The sequence below is a fragment of the Geospiza fortis genome, unplaced genomic scaffold (assembly GCF_000277835.1).
Source record: "Geospiza fortis unplaced genomic scaffold, GeoFor_1.0 scaffold40, whole genome shotgun sequence".
Classification (NCBI taxonomy): domain Eukaryota; kingdom Metazoa; phylum Chordata; class Aves; order Passeriformes; family Thraupidae; genus Geospiza; species Geospiza fortis.
Window position 1 is genome coordinate 11,985,091 of NW_005054297.1, and position 7,750 is coordinate 11,992,840.

Here is a 7,750-nt window from a genome sequence, read left to right on the forward strand (position 1 = left end):
TCCAAACTCAGAAAGGCCAGCACTGAGTGCCCTCTTAACTGGATTGATATATTGAACCTAAAAATTCCTAGGTCTTCCACAGTTCACCCATGGCATAGCAGAAAGAAATAATGAAACTGTACAGGGAAGCTGGTTAATTGCATACTTAGTAAGATCAGCTGAGAATGTGAAGAAGTAAGATCAGCTGAGAATGTGAAGATCAAAGAAAGCCTTTTTTTCACTCACATATCTTTTCTTATCTGATTTCACTATATTTATGTATATGATAGCCAGAGAGGAAGTGAGAAGTAGCATTTTAAAACCTCACCACAGAATTTTCCCAACTTCTGTTTATATATTGTGTCCACATTTTTCAAAGAGAAAAAATATAATCCATGTATTTATGAAATGGCTGCTGAATATCCCACAGCTAAGCATCTGGTTTAGCTTAACAGAAAATCCACGTACATTTCACCTTACCTTCCTAAGCGAAATGTCTACAAATAAAATTCACATTTTCAGTACAGAGAAAATATTTTTGTACATAAAATTTTTAAAGTTTTAACTAAATATCCTCCAAATTAGAGATTTTCTTTGGAAACAAAAGCTATCTTTGTGAGATAGCCATAGACAGAAATTTGCATAGAAGTATTTCCTACCTTCCTGAAGTTTGCAATGGAGCTTATGATTTCCATGTCTGCAGGTGAGGAAGCCTCTTTAAAAAAAAAGTTTAAAAAAATGAGAAGAATTCAGCTTGATTTTCTTCTTAATAATTATGCAACAAAATAGAGAAATGTGCACAATTATGCAACAAAATAGAGCATCAAAGAGAACCCCTTTTTCCAGTGTTTAAGTTACAGGAGAGATGGTAGAGGCATAATAATTAGACCTACAAAAAGTCAGCGATGCAGTTCTGTCTCTGGGAAGGCCCACAAGCTGCTGGCAGGAGACTCTGGGTACTTACCTGGCAGCAGCACTAAGCATCTTCTGTTTCGTTACCAGACCTGTATTTGTCACTCCCACCACTCTCCATTTCAGAACACTTAGCAGCCAGGCAAGGAGCAGACAAGGTGCAATGCACCTTGGTGCTCCTCTGGGACCTTCTGCGCTGTTGCAGTGCCTACGAGCAGTGCTGACCTGAAGGAAGTTTTCATTCTGCCCTATTTTGTACTCCAAAAAAGCATTTTCCATCCCACCCCCACTACTCCAAAGACCCTGTTGCACTACAGGACAGCTTGGATGCACAGCAACATGAAGGCATTCCAGCTGGCAGCAGGAGCTGCCTCACATCTTTTCAGTTTTCTAGCCACAGCATCAGAACCCTTAGGGGAGATTAACCGGGCTGATCCTCGTGCAGGATCTGCAGTTGGAGTTGAATTCCACGTTGCACTCAGCTTGCTCCTACGCCACCTATCTGGAAAAGGGGTTTAGGTGGCATTTTCATAAGTGGCTTAATCCAATATAAGCTCTGCTCAGCCTCTGAGAGAGGCAGTCACACTCTCCTTACCCTCTCTTTCTGACCACAGACTCCCATCATCTCCCACACGAGCAGCACAACAGCTCTCATGCACCCACTCTGAGCTACACACACACACACACACATACACACACCTTTGCCTTTTGCGGATCCATGCTCTGCAAGTGCCAGCTTGTGAATGTACATTTTCAGACATGGCAACTCTAAATGCAGGTGCAGCCCACACACTGTAGCACTGACTGGATTATCAGAAATGCTCAGCACCAAACAGCTCCCATGAATTCAGGTACAAGAATGAAGTCTTCAGATTTAGTAGGAAAGCATGATTCTTTAAAAAAACTGGTTGTTACTGTAATGAAAGATGTTTTCTTCACCCACATCCCCTCTGATAACTGAATTAAATCAGAGACAGCATGCTCTCTATTTAGTCTCTTAAACATAAAGCAAGTTAAATACTAAACATTCCAAAGTTCTACATTACTGAAAATTAAATGTATAGAGCCCCAGAAAGATTTTTTTTTTAATGTTACTGTTTACATTTTTGGTTGAGAAATGTTCTAAAACAAAGAGAAGCAGTAAAACTTAACAAAACTTATTCTTTTCCCTTTCCCATTCTGTCTCCTAATTCTTCCTGGCTGACAAAGAAAATACCATTTTTGCAAACAGCTTCAATGGAACACAAATGTTTATAATAGGACATTAGACACTTTTCTTTAATACTTTCTCATTATACTTATAATGAAGGAATAATTATTTCTAGGCTGTTTCCTGCCAGATGCAGTTCTAGTACCTCTAATAGGACATATCTTAAAATAACTGCTTGGTAGCAAGAAAATACATTTTTCATCCATAGTCATGTTCTCCCTTCTCTCCTTTTCTCTCTCTTCAAATAACTTCAGTGATTTGGCCCTTTCAAAAATTCTGGCCTCTTTTTTTGTTGTTTTTTTTTTAGTCCATGATTCGTCATTGATATAATTCGCAAAATCACCTTTGTGGAAGAAAAATGACCACAGGGGCACAGGAGGTTTGAGAAAGCCTGAGAGAGCCTCTGTTTTAATGACAGTGGAGTTAAGTGGAGAATCCTCAGGCCGTGGTTTCACACCAGCATTAACTCAGCTCAAAGCATCAATCCAGGCTCCTCACACCCTCGTTTGTACCAGCACTGAGATGGGAGCCAGATCAGACAGACCCCACTACTACTAACCAGCCAAAAGGAAACAAAACAAAATTGGGGGTTTAGCTGGACAAGTTACTTCAGCCTGCTTCCCCACAAGCACTGAAATTCTTCCCCACACACAAAGCAAGGCAACAAAGAAGATGGTGAGAGCACTACATTCAGCAGTAATACAGTCTTATGGTGGAGTCTTAAAAAAAGCTTGCAAAAAGCCCATGGATTCTGCTTGTAGTCTCTCTGGTGCAGACTGCTCCAGAAGACGGCAGAACATAAGCCAGCTCCAATTCAGAAGCCTCTAAGAATAAACATGCCCTGAGTCCTGCCTTGCCCAATGTTCTTCATCAGCCCTTCAAACGTGGGTTGAGTATTCAAGATCAGGATTTTTCACAGGTGGATTATTTTTTACCACAAAAGCACTGCTGATATTGATTTGCAAAGGCATGTATCTATGAAACAAATATTTTAAAATGATTGCTCAAGAGCTCTGGTTATCTGAAACACCTCAAATCTCCACCACTCCTCTGGTGATAGAGAGTGTTGCCACAAATTAACAAAAAAAAAAGAAATACATGTACATACAGAATCATCTAATTACGAAAGGTTCATTTGACAACATGGCACATCCTAACAGAAAAGGAGATTTTCAAGCTTGCAAATATAAAGCAGACTGTGACATTACTCTTAGTAATAAGGTTAGATATCTCATATTTCAAAATAACTTTGAAGAAATACTTGTAGACATTCTTTACTTCTGAGACCTCCATCCTCATAGCAGTTTTACTTACCATGGAGATGAGCCACCAGCACAAGACGATGATGCAAGACAAAGCAGTACTCAACTAATTTTTTCAATGTATTGAGCTCAGAAATACAGCTGAGTGCTTCATACTATCTGCTTCTTCTACCAAACTCCAGTTAAGTATTTTCCAATGATGAAAACATAATCACAAACAATTATTTCCTTTAGTGTTTCTTTATGTCATCAGATCATCCACAGACTGCTGTCAGTTAACAGCAACCTGGATACTGCATTCACAAAAACACTAAGCAAATGCTGACACAACAGCAAGATGACCAGCAGGAAATGACCCAGATCTTCATGCTACTTGAAGATTAATTCAGTATTATCACACTCTTCCTCCAGATCTTTTTCTTGAAAACAGGTATATGAAGATAATGATAAAAAAATACCTACCTCACATGGTGTTTTCCATCCAGAAAGGTACTCTTTCAATACAGAACTATTAGCAAGTGCATCTTGAGTCTGCCTCCTTAAAATTCAGGGCAATTATATTTCAAGGGATATATGTATATATGTACCCAGCCTGCAACACCATTAGTACTTTTAAATACTTAAACTAAACTACTTTTTTTAAAAACCATTCAGAAACTGATGGGAGTTTGGAGGGTTTTCTTAAAAAAGGGAATCTCCAAGGCTTTTGTTTTGCCAGTGTTATTTTTATTTTGAAAAAGCCATCATGCTCTCCATTCCTCTTGCACAAGAAAATGAAACTAGAATTATGACCAAAAATATAGTGAACTGCAATGGATATTAACTGGCTTTCTTTGAAATCCTTTCCAGTGGAATAACACAAAAAGCATGAGAAAGTCTAAGAGATACTTTTAGATGCAGTAAGTTATGGACTAGAAAACAATGCTATTCAATTCTGAAATAAATAACCTCCCAATTTCTAACTTATGTGAAAACAAATTATGTTTTGCAAATTCTACAAATTTTACAATAATTGCATTTTTCATTCCCTCCAGTTAACACAGAATATAACATTACCAAAGAGAGATCTTTACAGGGTGCTCTGTACTTCACACTACTCTCACTTGCCTGGGATGTGGCAAAAATTTACTTTCAGAGTCTGATTTACTCAGAACACACTGCAACTCTCCCCACATTCACATTCTCCAAAATAGCTACATCTTGACTCTGAGAAGAGGCCTACAAATGAAGATGGTACAAATTAATGCATATCAGACTCTTTCAAAATGGCACATTTTTCCTTCCAGTAAACTTCCCTATTAAAGTGCACTGAAGTAAATGAGAAACACATATTGGTGTCAGTGGATACCAGCAGAGATTCTTAAAAAAATGTAAACTCACCTTGGAAGCCCACAGTGAAAGAAATAAAGGGTCTTGAAAAAAAAAATCGAAATAATTTTAAAAGATGCTACTGCCATTTAAGTTAATTTTTTTTTCCTGGATCTTTTCCCCTTGTTTTTTTGGGGGTTGGTGTCTGGTGGTTAATACTGACTGCCATAATGCTATTTGCCTCTCAGATTTTCATTGAGTATGAAATTTGTTTATGCAGTTTTCTTCTACCACATTTAAAGAGAGCGGCAATAAAGCTTATGCTTTATTGCTTTACTCCTGTCAGAGCATGAAGGGAAGCACCTCCTTTTCTCCCCACCTTAGCACTGACCTGCAAACTTACTGCTATATAGCCCTGAAGTTCTGTAAGGCTTGTACAACTGTGATCATCCTTGGCTTGATCGATATCATCAGCAGATGTTATACTAAATCTAGGATTCTCAACACTACAGCTGCCTGTTTTTCTAATCTAGTTTTCAATACTAGTATTAAATAAAACCAAGGGTGAGGTTTTGTCAGCTGTCTGTATTGCAATTCACAACCAGTGCTAGCCACACAAACCCTTTCTATTTTAGTGAGGTCAAGCCCTATTGGCAAGTCCCAGGAAGACAAGGTACAACTCACCAAAATTTCTTTCCTCCTTAATCTTCTAAGTGAAGCAAAAGTTATAAGAAGTGTGCAAAGCCCATGATCTACTTTGCTATCCAAACAGAGCTCTTGGCAGCTCTTGGGATTTGTAGTTATAGTGTGCTGCTATAGCACACTGAAAAAGGGTCTCCTAAGAAATCTGTAGTAACTATGGGAAAATGTCCCAGATGGCCAATGTGTGTCCCTTACAAAGCCTGTGTGTCATTCCTCCCATTCTGGCCTTCTCTACACTTCTAACAGCACAAGGAATATGGGAAGTCAGGCTTTGGATAAATTGGATAAATAGATACTGCATACCCTGATGTTCTTACATGGCATGCAGACAATGAGCTACAGCACTAAGGGACACTGAGGCCAAATAACACACAGGAGGTACACAGTACAGTGGAAGAAGATGGAATTCTGGGCATATCAAAAAGCTGAGTTCATTAAATGCATTTACTTGGTTTCCCCATTTCTTCGTAAGGACCATTCAGAATGATGAAGATGATGAGATGCCAAAGGCGACACTTGAACACCCTGTAATCAATAACTCTCAGCTCCTGTTAACAGAATAGCTCTAATCACATTCCTTATTAAACTATTTACCTCTTTCACTCAGTTATCATCCAGTTTACTTGCCTGATTAAAGGGTAATGTAGAGTGGATAACTAAACAGTTTAAAGCCTTTTTCCCCTTCAAAGACACATGGGAGAAGAAATGCACTACCAACATCCATTTGATGGAGACAAGTCCATTTTAATAGGAGGAAAAACAGATTCCAGTACTGCTGGTGAGCTCCAAGAGTTCAGGTCACCTTGAAGGGCTGGGGTCTAAGCTGGCCACCTTTCTCATCTTCATTATTTTCAGTTGCAGTGAAACCTGTTAATAGTGGGCTCTCAACTGACTACAAACCACACTTCAGCTCCTGTGAAGACAATCTTCCTGAACCAAGTTTTTAACTGTTTTTCTCAAGTGGCTGCATCAGTGGTCAGGGCTGCATCACTGCAATCTGTGGGAGTTTTGTCACTGGTAACAATGTCTCTGAGGAAATATCAGTGGAGAACTACCTCTGTTTCCTTGTAAAGACTTTTGTCTTTCTCTCCAGTTTCCTTTCCTGTTGATAGATATGAACTTATCTGAAGTGTTTGGTTAGTTTTAAACCACTATGATATTGTCAAAAAAAAAGATTGTTCAAAAAAGCCAATAGAAAAAAAAGAACAAAAACCTAAAAATATAGCTCCTGTAGAGGTCATCTCACTGAACCTCATCTCTAATAAGCTATTTGGTCACTGAAATGACACCTGCAATGTTCTCCCTTAGGATTTTAGTAAGCAGATTTGGGTTGCTATATTTAGCATATTCCTCCTTTTGTGCTTTCAAGTTATCAAGGTATCACTGAGTATATTGCAGACTCTTTTTTGTTTTACTGTTTCTGATCATCCAGGGAGATTAAAAATAATGAGGAACAACTGTTAACAATAAATTCCTATTTACATTGCCCACATGTAATTTGGAAAGGTAATTATGGCAATTTCTTCATATGCTGCAACATAAAAATATAGTACAGTTCAATAAATTAGTCCTAGACTCATAATGATTATTTTAATGTACTTAATTTTGAATTTAGGCATGGAAGTGTTGGAAGGTACTTCAAAAATACACTGGATATTTAAAGTAGGTAACTTTTTCTGTGGTATCATTAAAAATTTCTCCCAGAATGGAAGCATAGAAATAAATACCTGTAATTTATTATTTTTGCAGTCCTTTTTCCTCCTTTTAAGTCTTTAAACAGAAACTACAAGCGAATTGAAGCACCACATTTAGATCAATCTTAGCTTGAACTAGTGTCGATCCCACTGAACAATGCACTAGAAAAAGCTGATTATAAAATCAGTATACACGGATGGGTGGAAAGAACAGACAACTGTTTCTAATGAATTGTTTAAAGCTCTGCCTGTGAGAGAACATCCTTGGTTTTCATCACAGAGGAAAGCAAAGAGTAATTTCATTAACTTCTGGTGCAAATACTGGGTTCTCCACACAGCAGGTCGCCGTTCTTCATGCTAGAAGTATTTTATCGCTTGCACAATTATAATCAATAATTGTCAGAGGTTTAGCTTTGTTTATTCTGGTTTAACCAAATAAATAATCCCTTGCATACCATCTTCTATTCTAACAATTTGCAACAATGTGATCTAATTAGAGAGGAAACAGCTACAGCAACTAGCAGTACATCCAAAGATACAAACTACTGCAGTTGGACATCGTGCATGGGTGCTCCATTTCCAGTTCTCCATTATGCCACACAATGTTTTCCTAATGAGTGCTGTAGTCTCAACCATCTTCCAGATGTAAAAGATGAAAAAGAAAAAAACCATACCTGGCCTTT